The sequence below is a fragment of the Crinia signifera genome, chromosome 2, assembly GCF_055691185.1.
Source record: "Crinia signifera chromosome 2, ASM5569118v1, whole genome shotgun sequence".
NCBI lineage: Eukaryota > Metazoa > Chordata > Amphibia > Anura > Myobatrachidae > Crinia > Crinia signifera.
In genome coordinates this window covers 84,842,139-84,862,238 of record NC_139218.1, presented here as the reverse complement: position 1 = coordinate 84,862,238, position 20,100 = coordinate 84,842,139, and the positions used below count along the sequence as shown (strand labels likewise).

General features: G+C 42.0%; 1 long non-coding RNA gene across 1 annotated transcript in view; it reads left to right on the top strand.

Moving 5' to 3' along the window:
* Nucleotides 1-19,095, top strand: part of LOC146058777 (uncharacterized) — a 37,299-nt gene extending 18,204 nt beyond the window's left edge. The window contains exons 2-3 of the long non-coding RNA XR_014469950.1: nt 15,027-15,152; nt 18,601-19,095. This is a non-coding gene — a long non-coding RNA (uncharacterized LOC146058777). The remainder of the gene's footprint in view (nt 1-15,026; nt 15,153-18,600) is intronic.
* Nucleotides 19,096-20,100: the final 1,005 nt, after the last annotated feature.

Sequence of the window (20,100 nt, the reverse complement as noted above, 5' to 3'; positions counted from 1 at the left end):
AGCCAGGGCCAGTGGTAGAGTTTTTTTCACCACCACCCCCCCCCCCCCCCTGCACACTATACTGCTAGTTCCACCTCACCATTACAGGTGATGGAACTCAGTTCCACACTGTCCCACATACACTTGAACCACTGGTATAACCAAAATGTGCAGTGAATTACCAAATTTCAATAAACAACAACAGTCAATAGGTTGGAATTTCAAGAGAATACAGCAACATAATTCCTTGGGACACCCCGCGTAGCACAAGAAGACCAGTAAGACCACTAAGATGGCCTATATGTTGGTTCTGCAAGTGGTTATTTTGAATGATCCTTCATTCAGTTGAAGCTTTTAAATCCTGAAATCCAGAAGTCAATGGCCAGAGACAATTATACCATCCTAAAAAGGACAGCCCAGTTACAAGGCCATGTCCTGTACTCTAGAATCAAATCAGAGGGGTTTTTTAATCCAGCTGCATAAATTGATCCTAAGGTATAACAATAAGTTGAAGCCAAATTTAAATCATAACTTAAAAACAGTGTATATCTGCCATAAATGCAGCCATATGTAGCCATAACTTAATGGCAGTGTATACCTTTGTGTTGTACACTGCTATCCAGAAGAACAAACTCAAGCTCCAAACACACTAGATGATATTGTGAAATATGTAATTCAGAAAAAGCTTTCCAAATGATATCATTCACTATATGGTCTAGTGTGTACACTCATTATTGTTACCAATGGGCGCTACCGTGCCAGGTTGGCTGAAGGTCAGCTAGTGTGTATGGGGCTTAAGAAAATAAAGAAGCATAGGTGATGGAGAGATTGTTGAACAGGATTTGGTTAAAGAAGATAAGGGTGCAGAAGCTACAAATGTGACTGGTCCCAAAGGTGTTCTAGTCAAAAGTAGCTGATATGCAGGTCTGTTTCTAGACAATTTGGCTCCCACAGTGAACACAAAAAAATGCACACACAACCCACCCCATATACATTGTAAAAATAATATATTAATTTTAGCTGAGGTCGTGCATACCAAAAAAAGGGCTTTAGCCTCACTACAAGAAGATGTGGCATCATTGCAATCTTGCATGAAAAGACTACCTTACACCAATATGCCCCACACAGTAATGCCCCTTGCACCATATTATGCCCCAAACAGTAATACCCCTTGCACAATATTATCATATAATACCCCACACAATAATGCCCCTTATTGTGCCCCACACATTTATGCCCCTCGCACCAAATTATACCCCACACAGTAATGTCCCTTGCACCTTGTTATGCCACACACAGGCACAATAATGCCCCTGACACAACATTTTCAGTATGTCTCACATAATAATGCACCTTAGCATTGCCACTCCCTGCTCATTGTCAGGTGTTGTTTCCTCATACTGCTCCTGCCATTGATGCTCCTGCCACTCAAGCCACTGCCGCTGCTGTTCCGGCAAGGGGCAGCTGGTCTGGGGAAAGTGGGAGGAGAAGAATTGATGTGGGTGCCATCAGGAGAGGTGAAAATATCAGGGTAGCTGAGGGAATTTACTTCATGATTAATAAAGGAAACATTTTAAAGAGTGAGAGAGACTTTGAGCAAATCCCCTGGGGTCGGGTGCCAGTGGGAAGCAGAGCTGACAGAAGAGAAATAAACAATTTTCAGAGATCAGGGACCCCCACACACACACACCCATCTTCACTGTTGTGCCTGCATTTGGAGACAGAGGGGGAAATTTACTAAAAAATATGAATATGGTCGATTTCGAATATGGATACGCCTGGCATCAGCTATATTTTTTGGGAAAATACGAATCTTAAATAGGGCAGATTTACTAATGTGCCGTATTTATGGGAATCGTATTTCCCGGTTGCATAGGCGGTTGTATTTGGCAGCAGTCTATACAAATACGAATCAGTCAGATCCATGCAGGCTTCAGTGTGTAAAAAATAAATAACAAAATAAATAATAATAAAAAACTAAAAGTCCCAGAGAGCATGCACAACATGGTGAACCACAAGTCCCAGCATGCGGGGCATTAAAGGGTTCACTGGGTCTTGTAGTTATACAACAATGCAAATAGTTAATTAATACACACACACACCAGTAAAGTAGAACTTTATTTCACATTACAATCACGCATACAATATACTCACCTATAGGGTCCAACGCAGGTCGGTCCCCTTCTCCAGTAGTATCAGTTTGGGTACCTGTGGAAGCGGCAGTGAATAGATGCTGTGTACATGCACACAGTGTCTATTCCCAGAGACAGGGGGGCTGGGGGCATGGCCAGAGGCTAACAAAGCCGCTGGCCATGCCCCCACAGCAGTGATTTACACAACAGCGATTTACCGGAAATGCCCCTGGCTGCTAGGCCAAGACCCCACATATTGCGTGGGTCCAGGCATGAACATTTTGGAAGTTGGAATGTATGCAAAGGCCTCATCCTACACCAAATGGCTGCAACATACATCTATTTATAATTATTTTACCTATGCAACACCTAATAATTACTTCTCACTAATGTAACACTCTTAACACATAGCTTCTGCTTGAAATTTATGTAAAAGTTACTATCATTTTAATCTCTCACTAGTGTGATGCCTTGAGGCAGTTGGTCTGTGACTTGGACGGTCCGTGCATTGAACTTAAGCACCAACCAGATGATGTCACCTGGTCATGGCTTTTATTTTGGAGTTTGGAGTTTATTATAGTTAAGTATAGTTTAGTATAGTTTAGTATACTAAATATTATACTGATAGGTTAGTTGATTCCAACAAAAAATAACCAAAGATTGAATGTGTATGTGTATATGTGTGGTAGGGAATATAGATTGTGAGCTCCACTCTGGCAGGGACTGATGTAAATGTTCAACTATTCTTTGTAAAGCATCGCGGAATATGTATGCGCTGTATAAGAAACTGTTAATAAATAAATTATTATTCTTATTAGCTGTGCTTACTAATATAGAATGTGCATCTGCATTTTCTTTTTTTTGTGTAGCACTACAAGATTCAGCATGATAGGCACCTCTTAATATGTTTGGAATTATGGTGTGCAGTATCGATATGAATAGCAGAGGATACATCTGATAATGGTATTATAGAATGTATGTGGTATCTTCAGCCTTGAATCATTGAGCTGTGCAGGTTTTACAGACATATTGTACAGGTTGTGAAATAAATGTACTTTAAGTTGTAAACACCGCAACCGCTATTCTCTCAAAACCATGGGGATCTCTGACAGGTCCAGTTCATTCTTGTTAGGCTAACCTAAAGAAAGATGCAGTGGGATTTGTCAAGTAATGGTTCCTCATGGTAATGTTGTAATGAGTAGGAAACACAGATGTGCTCCACTGACAACCTTCCCATCCTCAGGGGCCAAGGCAGAGGCGGAACTATTATTGGTGCAGCAGGTGAGGCCCAGCACCCACAAGTTCCGCCTCTGGGCCAAGGATTCAGTGCAATAATGCAATTGTAGCATGTGGATGGAATCAATATTAGCAAACTTATAATGACTATATTATTTTCATATGTAGTAGGCACAAAACATGTCCACAAGACCAAATGTAGAATATTACTTGCAAAGTTTTTAAAAGCAATTGCATTAAGAGAAGGTGACACAAGGAGCAATGTGGGATTGTTTTAACGTATACAGATTGGGGTAACTTGGGTGTGGGGTGTAGTTCCCCTGGATTTGTGTGGCTGGATGACACTGAGGTGGTACACTCTTACATTCTATCTAACAATAATTTCTTCACTAACACTATTTCTTTAATATATTAATTACATTCATTTTTAATCTTAACACTTACATTTATTAACACTGTAGCCTTTCACTGGTGTGCTGCTCTGGGCTTTCTGGCTCAGGCTGATTTTTTGGGGTGCCACACCCACCCTGCATTTAGAAATAGCAGTAGGGACCCCCAATACACAGAGAAGCCTTAGAGATGGCTTATTCATACATTTGCCAAGATCTCTTAATTCTACTATCATGTAGTATTTAAATCTGGTAACTGATATCATTCAATGTGCTGGGGCAAACAATGCATCATTCTCTTACTCTGTATTACCCCTCTCTTTATGCACCTGAGTGATATCACTAAACTAACTGCGTCTGCCACTATATGTATGTATATATATATATATATATATATATATATATATATACAGTATATATATACAGACTGGGTTGCGGCGGCACTCGTAATTAAAATAACGAAACCAGGAGACTGGAAAAGGTTCCCAACGTTTCAAAGCCGGTGCAGGTTTTTTTTTTCAAGGTGCAGAAGATGCACCTTCTTTTGCACCTTGATAAAAAAAGCTGCACCGGCTTAGAAATGTTGGGAACCTTTTCCAGTCCCCTGGTATCGTTATTTTAATTACAAGTGCCGCCGCAACCCAGTCTGCATATTCCCCGGGGGCATCCCGGTTCACCGGCGGGGGGCACTGTCTCATAGGAGTATACCTTCCTGGTATCAGCATTGGGAGTGCCGCTTCATCCAACTATTATATATATATATATATCCCACTGTATGCCGGCACTCTGGGGTCTCTCAATCAGCTGGATTGGGTGCACTTTTAAGAAATCAAAACAGCACTCCCATGTACACCATACATTCTCCAGAATTGACTACCTTTTATTTTCTAATTCACTATTCTCTAGAATAGTTTCTACACACATACACGATATTCTAATTTCTGATCACGCCCCCATCTCCACATATCTCTGGTTGATGGCCCCCATGTCATCGACTAGATTCTGGAGATTCCCAATGGCATTGCATAAACCGGAACACTTCAACAACACCGCCAGCTCCTGGAAAGTTTTTTACTAGCTGAAGCAAAAAAAACAAGTTAGCTTCACGGCCAATCGATATTATCGATGGGGCAACAAGGCGGGATGTCTACTAGCTAACATGACTATAGGCCACAAAACTAAAACATATATCAAAACCATCAGACACCCCACACACGCCAGACACTTACACACAACACAAGAGATACTAGCCAAATTTAATTCCTATTTTACTACCCTTTACACAGCCCCTAGCGCAGATGGTCACCTTGGGGATCGCCTACTGGAGGAAGCCAAATTTCCCACACTAACAACAGACCAACGCACATTTCTCAACAAAGATATTGAGTAGTTAGAGGTCTCCATGGTGATCTCCCAACTTCCTAATGAAAAATCACCAGACCCGGACGGCTACAGTGGGGAATACTTTAAAATACTGAAACCTCACATAGTCCCCATTCTTACTCAACTTTTCAGGAAATTCATAAAGACCAGGCCTTTTCCCAACTTTATAGAGTCCCACACAATCCTCCTGCCCAAACCTGACATGGACCCGGAGCTGTTGTCTTTTTATAGACCAATAACATTGCTTAACCAGGACTTAAAAATCCTTTCCAAAATTATGGCTAATCGTCTTCAATCCATTCTTCCCTCCCTACTAACTCCTAATCACCTTGGTTTTACTCATTACAAATATTCTGTAAAAGGGGTAAGCACTAGCAGCAGTAATACAGACTGCCCAATTCCCCCCTAGATCCCCGCCAATGCTTCTCAGCCTAGATGCTGAGAAAGCGTTTAACACAGTTTCTTGGATACATTTAAAAAAAATCTTTCGTATAAGAGAGTTCGGGGAGGAATTTCTTAGATTTCTTTGAATATGTATACACCACCCCTAACACATCATTAATTATCAATGGCAAGAGACGCTCACCCATCAAGATAGAAAGGGGCACCAGACAGGGCTGTCCCCTCTCCCCACTCCTTTTCAATCTTGCGCTTGAACCGCTCTTGCGTCTACTCCAGTCCTGGCCCGTTTTCCGGGGCAAATCCATGGGTCCACGAGAGACCAAGGTTATGGCTTTTGCAGACGACTTTCTGCTATTAGTCTCAAACCCTGAAACTACCCTTATACCCATCTTCAAAAAAATAGAGGAATATGGTTCTGTCTCTGGTTTCTCAATAAATCCCAGGGGCTCTATTTGGGCTCTCTCAGATGAGGCCCGGATGGGCTGGGGGATGCCAAATAAGATGGGCCTCAAGCGCAATAAAATACCTAGGACTTTATATACCCAAAAATATACAAGCCCTATATAGACTTAGCATAACTAAAACTATAAAGTCGGCACTTGTCGAGCTAGATGACTGGAAACATCTAATGTTATCCTACCTGGGCCGAATTCACCTATTACAAATGATAACATTCCCAAAAATGTTATATCCCTTACAAATGCTGCCATTATTATCCAACACAGACGAAAAACAAATTAACAAGGTATTCCGGGAGGATATATGGCAAAACAAACGACCAAGTATAAGTCTAATAAAACCACATCAACCCGTGATCAACGGAGGCACAAATCCCCCTAACTTTCGCATTTATAACCAAGCATGCATCCTTAGATACATCAGGGACTGGATACACAAAACCTCTAACCACACAGATACAGCAATAGACCAATCTTTCTCACCTCATCTACACTTAATATCGTTTTTGCACTGCCATAAACAGGAGGTTACACCCCTAATAGCTCAAAATCCCCTTTTACTAACACCCAGGAAGGTCTGGCACCTTCTGGCACCTTACGAGAAATAAAAATAATCTGAATAGCCATCACTCCTTATTTTTACCAAAATGGTCAGGCACTACAACCTTTCCAGTCGTGGAAAAGCAAAGGAATCAAGCATGTTAAGGCCCTTGTAAATGAAGCAGCAACAGCTCCCTTGAAGGCTCACGACATAGCAGAAAAATACACACTTCCTCGGTCGCAGGCTCTGACCATGTACCAGGCTCTACACTACGCAAATTCTGTCCTAAAATACCTCTCACCTACTGATAAGATCAATGCCTTAGATACAATTCTATTTAGACCAACTTCAGGTAGAAGAGCCATTTCGACTTACTACCAAATACTACACACTCCTATTGCTTTAGACACTATACGAACGGGTATTTCCATGTTGATGCAAATCTTTCCTCAATACTCAATAAAACACTTGCTACGATCATTCCACTATTCCTGGAAGACATTGCCTTCTTCTATGTATAGGGAAATGACATACAACATATATCATAACGGTTATCTCTCCCCACATAGACGCTACGTTATGGGCATTGTTGAGACTGACACGTGCCTGAAATGTGGCTGCTCGGGGGAAAAATTTAAACACTGCATGTGGGATTGACCTCTCATATTTCATTTCTGGAGACAGGTGCAGGGATTCTCTCTAACTTATTTATTAAACAGCCTTCCCCTGACGGAGAAGTGGGCCTTGTTGGGAGCATTCCCTCCCAATACACCGATATTACCTGCTGGTAAAAAAATGATGCTTATAATCTCAGCTGTAGCCCGTAAATGTGTTTTGCATCAATGGATCCATGCGGACCCTCCATCCATTCAACTATTCAGGGCTAAACTTTTCCATATATTTCATATGGAATGGATAGAGACATCCCTCCAGAAGGAAGAAAGCACATAGAACTTCTTTCAAATATGGGAGGGTTTATTGACTCTTTATCAAACAATCTTAAAATACAGATTGATAGATGTTTTAGATCCACAGGTACTTATATGTTAGTTGGGCGCCCACTATAGTTAGTACGCTCATACCCCCACTATCCATGTCGGCATGGAGTTGATTTTATATAGTGTGGCGGGCGGACACAGAAAACTAAGCAAATAGCTTAGTGGGCGTCCAACTAACACATAAGTACCGATCCACGCAATGGTACGAAACTAGAAATCTCTTGGGAGACGCTCCTGTAGATCTTCCAGCAGGCCAATAATTATTTGGGGGTTTGGGAGGCTTCCGGACCGTGTTCATCCACATTATTGTTGTCTGTTTGCATGGTAAAAGAAAGAATAGAAATTGCAATGTATTTTAATGTAACTCAATTTATATCATTTCTATTTGCTATAACAAATATAAAGATATTTTATTGATTGTAACAAATACAGTGATATTTTATTGATTGTAATACTATGATGCTCAATCCTGAATAAAAGTTATTTAAAAAAAAAAAAAAAAGAAATCAAAACAGTCCTCCAAATGAAAAGGCACTCCAATGCAGTTTTAAAGATAATTTCAGTTAGTAGTGGCTATCACCAAATACATGCATTTTCAGGGTCAGTGCCCCTTTCTCAAGGTACAATCCACATATGGACAACAGTATAACAGCCGTGGCTCCTCTCCCCCAATAAATACCTGAATCTCCAACAGCCCTCACACGCCATCCAGCGCCCGGACCTCCTTCACCGGAAGCCAGATCCCCGAACTTCCAGTTACTGCAGGAAAGGCTAGCAGTGCGCACCAACTATGCGTTCCACATGCGCATATCTGCAGAACAGTCTGTCATCAAAGTTACTAGAAGCCGGATCAGGGGCAGGTATCTGTGGGGCACAGAGATCAGGAGACATGATAATAACATGTGCAAAAACATACATAAATGTACAGTAGAACACAGTAGATAATTTTGAGGAGAAACACATCAAATTAGACCATACAATATTTTTTTTTTTAAAAGCTGGACTAGTCAAATATTTAGCTAACTGGATAGGATAAGGCTAAATTAAGCTATTCCAGTTAATTTTTGTCATTAAGTCCCATAGAATTAATGGTATTCAATCTTAAAATCCACTGGGATTCTCTAATTAACAAAGCCCTGTCACCTTCTCTCACACTGAGCGGGACATGGTCTATCTGTAATAGTGTAAGGATTCTAAAGTATGGCTAGCAGTTTTAAAATGTCTAGAGACCGGTTAGTCTACATCATTGCCCTTCGACATAAGGGTAATGGCTAACCTATGGGCTGCCATACGTTCTTTGAACTTCCTAGTGGTCTGTCCTACATAGGACAGACCACAGGGGCATACAATAACGTATACCACAAACAAGGAATTGCATGTTAAAACATGGCGGATGTCATAGGTTTTCTCAAGGTGTGGATGTTTAACAGTTTTGCACGCTATCATAAATCTGCACGTAGTGCAATTTCTATAGCTGTAGCACCCTGCCGGTTTGAAATAGACCTTAGGTAAAACGGGTGGACTTTTGCATGTAAAATCTGCCTTCACAAGTCTATCTTTAAGATTCCTACCCCTGGTATACGCTAAAAGTGGTTTCTGATTTTAAAACACTTGCAAATCCTTGTCAGTGCAAACTATAGGCCAAAGTGCCTTTATTGCATGACGTATAATGGGGCTGGACACTGAAAATTCATTAACCCATGGGATCATATTCTCACTTCCCCGTTTCTTTGTTGTAAACAATTCCTCTAGGGACATGTTAATCACCCCATGTTTAAGTGATAACAACTGATTATAGTCATACCCTTGATCCAAAAATGTAATGACAATTTTTCCAATTCCGCTACAATACAACCACTGTTGCTCATGATGCGAGCTACTCGCATCATTTGCGACAGTGGTAACCCATGTTTCAATGTAGGGGGGTGATGGCTGGTAACTCTGAGCAAGGTATTACGATCTAGTCCAGCGCTAGGTACACACAAATTTGTCTTTTCAAGGTGTTACGTTCTGTCTAATTGACAAAAAAAACTGTCGCAATCTTGCCATTCTGTACAGAGACAGCTACCTCCAATAAATTTGCCTGAGTAGTGCTGTGTGTGTGTAGGCAAATTTGATGAATTGACTAGATGCGTTAATTTGTTGCATGAGGTAGATGAATCGCTCCTCCCCAGTCCAAATCAGGAACACGTCGTCAATGTACCTGGCGTACATGACGATGTGCTCACTGACAACAGGGTCATGGAAGAAGGGGTCCTCCTCTTGAGCAAACATATAAATGTCAGAGTAGGAGGGTGCCACGGAAGACTCCATGGCACACCTCCTATGCTGTACAAAGAATTCTGCGTCAAATAAGAAATAATTATGCTCTAATTAAGCTCTAAAAGTGTCAGAAATAGAGAGTGATAAAAGATACTAGGATCCAAATGTTTCACCAAAAAACTTTGCATACAGTAGCTCTCAGTCCCCCCTCATGTGGAATGGATGAAAGTGTACAAACTGCACACATCCAGACAGCATAAGAGGAACCCGGAGGAACGTCATTTATTTCCTTCAATTTTAACAAAAATGAAGTAGTGTCCTTTAAGAATTTCTTTTCCGATGGCAGAAACAGCTGTAAGATGCTGTCCAGCAGTTGTGAAACTGGCTGTAAGAGGGAATTGCAAGCCAAAATAATCGGTCTCACTGGTGGTCTTAGTGGGTTTTTGTGTAGCTTTGTGTATACTCTATACAAAGCCTGGACCGTTGGATGTTGTACCCGTAGTATATCATACACTTTCTTTGCAATTAGATGATCACAGCTCACTTTCTCCAAAATGGTGAACAGTTCCTGTTGATATAATGGGGTAGGATCCCCACCTAGCTTAGCATACACATCCCCATCGGAGAGTTGGTTCTGAATTTCTTGTTTCTAATCAGATATATCCATAATTACGATAGCCCCACCTTTGTCAGCGGGGCATATCACAATGGAACTGTCCGATTACAATTCTTTCAAAGCTTTTAATTCATATTTATTTAAGTTAGAATGAATTTGATAAGGGGTGGCCAAGAATCTGTCCATAGAATCATCCAAAAATCTACAGAACGTTTTTAAGGAACCATTTTGAGAAGGAGGATCGGATACTTTAGAATCCTTATGCTATTACATGATAGACCACGTCCCGCTCAGTTTGAGAGGAGGTGACAGGGCTAGGACTTTGTTAATTAGAGAATCCCAGTGGATTTTAAGATTGAATACCATCAATCCTATGGGACTTAATGAAAAAATTGCTTAAAAAAATTGCTTAATTTAGCCTTATCCAGTTAGCTAAATATTATACTAGTCCCGCTAGCTAATTTTTTTGCCTGGTCTAATTTGATGTGTTTCTCCTCAGTATTATCTACTTAGTTCTACTGTGTATTTATGTATGTTTTTGCACATGTTATTATGTCTCCTGATCTCTGTGCCCCACAGATGCCTGCCCCTGATCCAGCTCCTAGTAACCGTAATGACAGACTGTTCTGCAGATATGCGGAAGTACAGGTGGAACGCATAGTTGGTGCGCACCGCTAGCCTGTCCCCGCAATAACCAGAAGTTCAGGGATCTGGCTTCTGGTGAAGGAGGTCTGGGTGCTGGACGGCATGTGAGGGCTGTTGGAGATTCAGGTATTTATTGGGGAAGGTCGGGGAGCCACGGGTATTATACTGTTGTTCCCTATGTGGATTGTACCTTGAGAAAGGGGCGCTGACCCCGAAAATGCATGTATTTGGTGAAATTAGCACCTTGATAAAAAGGCCTAAGGGCCTTGAAACGTCGGTCCCCACACCGCTTGTTGTCCTGCTTGTTTTTTTCTCTTAGTGCCGCCGTCATCCAACTTGTTTTATATATATATATATATCCAGAGTAGGATGTCCGGCACTCTCTGCTCTCAAAAGGTGAAATGCCCGGGTGCCTTCCCAAGGTGGATGTACCACCAATATAGTACAGGAACAGATGGGCGTCACTCCAGGTCTCATGCAAAAAGGTGATCTTTTAATGTGCTAAAATGGTCAACGCCGTTTCGGGATTATTCCCATCATCAGGATCAACACCTGTTGGTCCTGATGACAGGAGTAATCCCGAAACGGCGTTGACCATTTTAGCACATTAAAAGATCACCTTTTTGCATGAGACCTGGAGTGACGCCCATCTGTTCATGTACTATATATATTGGCCACATTGTTGCCTTTGTGAACGTTGTTGTTTAAGTCCGTGAGAGTGCCGCATCCCCCCGTCTATCTGCATATCCCTGTGCATTGCACCCAGGCGAGATATTCTATTGGAAGCACGGAGTGCCCTCACCTGTACGCTATATATCTATATATATATATATAAAAATAACAGAATGGGTACTGTCCATTGCTTCACCCTTAGTGGCTCTAATCCGCTTTTTTTTTGTCCTGAAATATACTCCTATTTTATAGGTATAGTCCTTCCACAAAACACCAATCCTGTATGGCAGGCGGCTGCTATGTTCTCCTTTTGAAACGTTGTTGTATCGTCTCTGGATGTGTACTAGAAAAATGGATGAGAAACAGCGCTCTCTAGTGTAATAAGTGGGGTTCACACTTTTAAAATAAAGCAATGTGCGTCCCGTATATAAGTGATTCTTGTGCTCATCAGTTAATCTTTTAGATTAATGATCTCATGGATTACCAGGCTGCTACCCGGACTGCAAGTTGGACACACTCCAGATGTCTCTCCACGAGTATCAGAGTGTGTAATACAAACACAAGTGCCGTGCGATTACATGAGAAAGAAAAACTCCAATTAGAATTAAAAAGTGGGCATGCCTGCTGCTGGTAATGGGAGACTGGGATTGGGGGGGAGGAAAAAAGCCCTGCTACTGGTCATAACAGTAATACTGGGCATAGCAAACAGATTGATTATGAAACACTGGATTAAAAAATCAGCCCCTTCAATATTGGAAACAAAAAACACAATCTTAGATACCTTTTACATGGAAAGACAGGCTACTATACCTGACGTTGAGTCGGGAGTAATGAGGTTCTATAAAAAATGGGGCCCCTATATTGAGACCCTGCCTAGTACTACCCAAACACAAATTCTACGCCTCTATGAAAATACCTCATGGTATATGATAAGACAACTGGGCTCTACATGAGAATTCGCCTAGAGTTAACTGATTGGAGGGAATGTTTGTAACCCACAAGTAATGTGTAACATCATCATTGGTGTTCGCCGTACCTTTCCTTTGTCTTGTCTAACCTGTTCAGTCTTTATTTGTTTATCAAATTGATGATTTCATAGTGATGCGATATAATGGCAGATTACTCGACTCAAAGGCTAGAGGTCACACCCAGACGTGATCTACAGTTGACCGACATATGAACATCTGCACTAACTGAGATAAAGCCGCCATGTGTCTGTATCATACATGGTTTACAGTTGTATATATTATTATGTTTTGGTTTTTCTTTTTCTTTGTATGTTTATGTATGTTTGTAATTGCTTTGAAAAAAAAATGAAAAATATGGTCACCCTGCGAGGTGTAATTTTGTCAAACAACTAAAGAATTGTCGCCTTGACAAACGACTATGTAACTCGTGACCATTTCAATAAAATGTGTTTGAAAAAAAAATAATTAAAAAGTGGTAGTTTTATTAAGGTGCATATAGTGAATAAAAAAAGCTTACATGTATAAAGTGCTGGGGTAGAAATAGGCTGCTCTCTACGCGTTTCGTCTCTTACACCATATAGGTATGGGTTCAAATTCATCAGGAGAGTAATATACATTAACCAAAGATGCTATATTTATAGTGAGATCAATAGGTGGACACTCCATGTATGGGATTTCCGGATTCGGTAATTAAGCACATCTGCGCATGCGTGAGACTCCCGTATTCTCGCGGGTATAGGGTAACCAAGATCCAGTGTCTAGAAGTCAAATTGCGCATGTACGGGAAGTTTATGCCCATACTTCGGGTTGTTATCTGTCTTAGGCGCTACTGTGCATGTGTCTAAACACCATGATCTCGCGAGTAAGCGGCCCACATATATAGAACTTATGGCATATCCGCGCATGCGCGGGATCTTTATCAGATCAACACATGAAAAGGTCTACATGAGATTTTCCCGATTTTTTACTTTACGATCCACATGGACTAAAATTAGGAATGGTAAAGTGTGCTGTGTGGACCGAAGCGGAATGAGGCACCATGCCCAAAGCATGGCGAGCGAAGTGAGCAATGCAAGAGTACACGTTACAGCAAATGGGGGTCCATGTTGACAGATGTCCTTGTTGTCATAGACAAAGAGGGGCCCCAGAGTTAAAAGTGTAGCAGACCCCAAGATTCCTGTTGCAGGCCCTGAATGTAAGAATCAAAGGGGATTTCAGCATCAATTGATAGCTTGTTTGTGCAAAATCCTAATGGATGACTGTGTAAAGTCTCCGGATTTAGAAGCGCACTTGAGAATGCTTTGTTCTGGTCTTGGATATATTTGTATTAAGTAATCCTATCCCCTCTAGGGTGTCATGATATTTAAATAAACAACCCTAATTTGGCTAGTCTTTTTCACAAATAAAATCTTTCCTCCTGCTTAGTAACTTCTTTGAAGACTTTGAAATAAAATGTACTTCACATGTGACTTTTAATTAGTATATTGTATTTGCCTATAAGTATGTTTTGTTTTACTATAAATATATTTTACTGTAAAAGGATTTAAACATGCAATAAAAATACAAAATAATGTAACCTTGCTTATATTAAATATCTATTAAAATAATGTGTGACTGCTAAACAAATAAGTGTCTAAAGACAACATATATTGGGGCATATGTACAGATGGAGACGCTTTCATTAGACCCATAGCCATCCGCCAGGAAGGGGGTGTGTACGCATGAGATGCCCCATTCTCCCGGAAGCCATCAAGCCCTGTCCCCTCTTCCTGCCCGTCTCCCCGCTCTGTCCGCTCCCTGCCCGTCTTCATTTCAGGGATGCACCCTGTCCCCACTCCCTGTTGACCAGCTGAGTGGGACATGCAAGTGAGATGCTCCTGGGTCCCCGTCCCCGCCGACCGCCAACCAGAAACATCACCATGGCTGGATGGCTGACAGGGGCTCCATCTGTATGAACAAGAGTTAAGTGCATAACGCTGGTGTTCCCATGGGCTGTGCCCCCCGCCGCTGCCTTACACCTCCTGTCAGTACTGCTATGTGCGAGCGGGATGGCCAACATGTACTTCACCATGCCCGCTCGCACCCTGCATTTACACCTGTGCAGAAATGCACTTGCGCAGATGCAAAACATCAGTCCCCCATGCGAACACACAGGGAACCAAAACAATCAGAATAACCCACCCTAATATGCAATGAAACTACAAGAATATGTCCAGGGCCAGTGAATTTGATGGGTGATGGGTGAACTGTCGGAGAGGCAGATCTTCCATCAAGATTTTCTTTAGTGAAATTCAACATTTAATTGATTGTTTCCATTGTTCTGTGCTTGTTCTACTTTATTCAAGGCTGGTTTGATGAAGCTTGTGGACTGCAGTTTGTAAATAGTGCCTCTGATTCTCCACTGGATAGAGAGCTGGACTTTGACCATGCCCGTGTTCCGTTGACCTTGTGCTTGGGACCACTGCTGAAAGGTGAATTTTCACTGTAGTTTTAATTTTATAAAAGACCTTTTATTTTAACGATACACTGAATTTTGAGGGTTAGCCTAGTCAGGGTTTGGTTAAGAACTACACTGGCCTAAAGAAAAATAAATATTTTATTTGAATATAGTAGGTTAATTGGCAACACTGTGGCTGATCATCAACATGCTGTATTGATTTGGTGCCTATTCTAATGTGGAGGCCTGGATCTGTAGTCCATCTAACCCACTGGGTCTTGTCTAGGCAGTACCTGGGTGTATGATTCAGCTTACATTTAGTTACAAACAGTGAGACTGCACTGGCTTCACTGTGACTGGCAGTGACTTCCTATTGGAAGTCCGACCTGCCAATCACCAAGGCAGTCCCATTGTGAGGTGTTCCCTCCCTCAGTGACGCCTTTCTGCAGGCTGCTGAGCAAAATCCAAGATTGCATATGCGCAGTAGCTCCATTGGTACTGCGCATGCGCCGGTACCAGTGCCTGTCATCTGTAGGACCGGGACCGTGATTCCCTTCTATAGGCTACCGAAGCAGCCTATAGAACAGCAATTTTCAACTTTTTTACCTTGCGGCACACTAAATAAGATTTTAAAATTGGCAAGTTACACCATGAGATCCCCACAGAGCAAAACACATTGGCCCCCACAGGGAAAAAAAAACCTATAGGCCCCCATATAAAAAACAATCACACTGTTCCCCACAGGTGACAAAAATAAAATACATTGGCCCTTTACATGAAAAAAAGAGACCAGTTAATAACAGTTAAACTGGTGGTGGCTGTAACTGGTTTGGGCATCTCTAGATCTGGGGGCACACTTGAGAGCAGCTCAAGGCACACTAGCGTGCCACGGCACATTGGTTGAAAAACACTGCCATAGAAGCTGGCCGCATGCGCAGTACAGAGGTTTGTCCCAGTGCCTGTCATCATAGCACAGGCACTGGGAACTCTGCAGGGACGGGAGGAGAGGTGGCGGCGGCGACAGGGGGGGTGCCAGCATCACGGTACCCCTGCGGCGGCTGTGGCCAGAGTTAGCCCCCCAAAAGGATACAAGCCGCCACTGGTTACAATTGATCTAACAGTTCTCATGGGGATTTCTAAGCATGTGGCTGATATTTAGTGGAATTTTCTTCATTTTATTACACTGTTTTTGGGCTTCATTCTCATAAAGTTCCCTCAGATTCACAATATGACCAATAGCCATACTGTGAGTGTTGACCATGTCCATGTCGACCTTAAGGTTGTGTCAACCATCTGCCAATGTCGACCTTTGGTATGTCGACCATTTTCAGATATCAACCTAGACACTGTCGACCATCAGTGGTCGACCTAGTGACTGTCAACCTAGATATTGTCGACCCACTATACCATAACCTTCCTACCCAAGTGGCTGCAATTCCAACTTGATCTATGTTAAAGCACCACTGATGTATGTGCCTGCACAGAATGTGTTACTTTCTTCTTGTTTAAATGTTGCAATATATCTTTTGGATACTCACCAACATTTTTACTCTAAGGAAACATTTGCTTTGGGCAGGGTGCCTCACTAAACTCAGCACACTTTTATATTCTCACTCTGGGCCTTATTCTGATCGGTGCGGCCCGATCAGAATATGCGGCCGCAACCGTGCAGGCGAATCCCCGCCTTCCATACGGATCGCCACCTGCCGTCCGTACGCGGATATGTGGCGATCCGCATGAAATTGGACGGGGATACGCCTCCTCCGTCTTGGGAGCAGCCCCTGCATTCGATGGTCGACGAACATCGAATGCAGGGCCGCACGCTCCACCAGGTCCCGCAACACAAGACCACACGGACACTTGTCCGTGTGAAATCATGTATGGGGGCGGGCAGCTGACATCCGGCGATGTCAGATGCCCGCCCCGTACCCACACGTCACGGCCTCATTACCATGCATACGCCCCGCGTTTGCATGGGAACGCCCATGAAACGCGGGGCGTATGCATAGGGTAATGAGGCTAAGTAGCCCCTCACGCCCCTCTACGCCCCCTGTGCGGCGTGTAAAGAATCTGTGCGGCGAAATCGCCTGCACATGCGCAGAGTGACCTCTGCACATGCGCAGACGATCAACATCGGCGGTCCGTCCGCATGCGGGAATATCCGCACCGATCAGAATAAGGCCCTTTATTCCCACTTGGATAGTAAAGTATGAAAAAACACCCTTTTTTTTGAAGAAAAACAAACAATGTCTGCTTTTTTCATGTTGACCTTTTTCATGTCAACCTAATGCTTGTGTCAACCTAATGACCATGTGGACCTGTTTTATCTGTCAACCTAGTGAATGTCGACCTATAGTGGTTGACCTAATAACCGTCAAACTGGGATACGATCATTGGGTCTACAGCAAGCTGGTAGACAAGCATTGGGTCGACACCGTTATGTCGACATAGGGATAGGTCAACATGGTTCTAGGTCGACATGGGTCAATGTTGACATGGGTCTAGGTCGACAGGTCATTAGGTCGACACAAGCATTAGGTTGACAGTGTCTAGGTCGACAGTGAAAAGGTTGACATGGGGTTTTTCACTGTTGTTTGAGCCAAAATGTGCCGACAGGCAGGGCCGGATTATAATGGGGGCACAAGGGGTCAGTACCCCTGGGCCCCCCTCTAGCTAGGGGCCCCCTGTGGTTGGCATGTATTTAAAAAAAAATTAGCTAAAGGTTTTGTGCATGGGAGTGGGGTAGTGCTGCAGCTTCACCTATCTGCCAATGTGACAATGATTAATGGTGCTGACCATCGGGAGCCAAGGCACACTGATTGCACAAGTGTGCAGTGCATTACTGGGAGTTGACTAAGTCCCATGACACTTTGCACCAGAGGGCAGAGGCTGAGACATATGTGCTGAGCTCTGATTGGTGGAGCTCATTACATGCTTCTCAGGCCCATGGAGAACAGCAGCAGCAGCCTAGTCATGGGAGGGTTTTTAATCAGAGGCAGCACTGGGACTGTGAGGTCTCCTATAGAGTAAGGTGCAGAGGGACAAACACAGGCTTTTCATGTGGTATATATGTATGTATGTATGTATGTGTGTGTGTGTGTGTGTGTGTGTGTGTGTGTTTATATATATATATATATATATAATATATATATATATATATATATATATAGATAGATAGATAGATATCTATATATAGATACGTGAATACCGGCACTCCAAGATACACATGACAACTGCCCGGGTGCTGCACTCAAAGAAATGGTTCTATCCTTGAAAACGGAGTAAAATCCAAAATGTTGGAGCTGATTGCGTATGCGTAGTCCTTTTTGTGAAGTCCAAAGGAGTGCCACTTTCCACACATCTATATATATATATCTTTATATTCTATATATCTATCTATATCTCCCCCTTGCAGTTACCCATTGACCAAGTTTATACTGCCTTTACTCTGTGTTTTGACAGTGTTGTATTCTCCCATGCAGTTTGCGGACAGTAATCACAAGTGCAAGAGGGCCCCCCTGTGTAAAGTGCTCCGGGCCCCCCGAAGGCTTAATCTGGCACTGCCAACAGGTGGTATTTCATGCCCTACCAAACACTAGGGCGTGGTGGGAGAATAAAATAGTGTGCCGAGGACAGCGAGGCACCATGCCGGAAGCATTGTGAGCGACGCAAGCGATGTTCGCATACATATTCATTCGATAATCAGCAGGGCTGCATATTGGCAATATGGTTAATAGGTCTGAATTGGGCCCAATGGGCATCTCATGGGCAAGTGACAACAATTGACTGACTTTAGACTTTAAAAATTGAGAAATATTGACAGCTGATTAAAAATCTACTTTGAAGTAAATTATGTAATATTACCCTTAAAACATGTTTCCCATGTTATGTTCCATTACCTATCCTTCCCTCCCCCTTCCTTGTTTTGTTTTGTTCTGTACCCCACCTCCGGAAAAAAAAATTGTCTATTACATCGGTTTCTATTTATCAAACTCAATAAAAAAAAATTAAAAAACCTTGTTGTCCACGTTGATCAATTTTAGATAATTTTTTTAATCAATCAGAAATCAATCTTTTGTAATTTACAACTGAGCTTTGCATCATTTCATTCCAGTTTTGCAAAATTCAGTTTGAATTACCACTCTCTAAATGACCGCACTCTCTTTGATTGACAGGCTCCTTCAAATAGCGACGTACACAAGATTTCTTAGCTGCCATCTTTGTGGAATGTTTTCATCTATTCATATGCTACCATTCAGCAATAAGATGGAAATAATAAATGTACACAAAAAAGCATGGAACTGTCTTTTTTCACAACAAATAACTAAATCCTAAATAAGGTTATTTGAATTGATTTCGGGGAAAAATTAGGAGTAATTTCATTAATAGTAATAATGTTATCAATATAACACATTTCTCTCAATAGGACTCAAAGTGCTTTACATTTACCTTTGGGAAAAAAAACAGAGTCAAAATAATAGTTTAAGACATAATAGTACAGATAAAAGAACTAAGAATGTGGTTGGTATATTTCTTTTTTTTAAAATGAATGGAAAAAACAGGAAATGCAGAAGTGAACAGGAAAGATGGGTATAGACTATACATAAAGTGGGTAGATGATCTGCCAGATGTAGCTGTTTGGAATAAAAATCTGTTAATGGATGAGGGCAAATTACAATCAACCATTACTCCCAAATACTAAAAAACAAACAAAAATTTTAAATTATGCAAATTGGTTAAATCTTTGATTCAACCAGTGTGTCTGAACAACAGGTTCTGTATGGCACTATGGATGGTACAATGGTTAGTGTGGTTAATGGGTACTCATAAAAGGTACATTCATAGAATTTTCATGGAAGATAAGAACCACTTGGCCCATCTACTTTGCCCAAGCACATTAGGGTTATTTTTTATCAGGAACCAATTAACCTATTTCGACCATTTCTATTTACTCCAGTTTCCTCCCACAAACCAAATATATA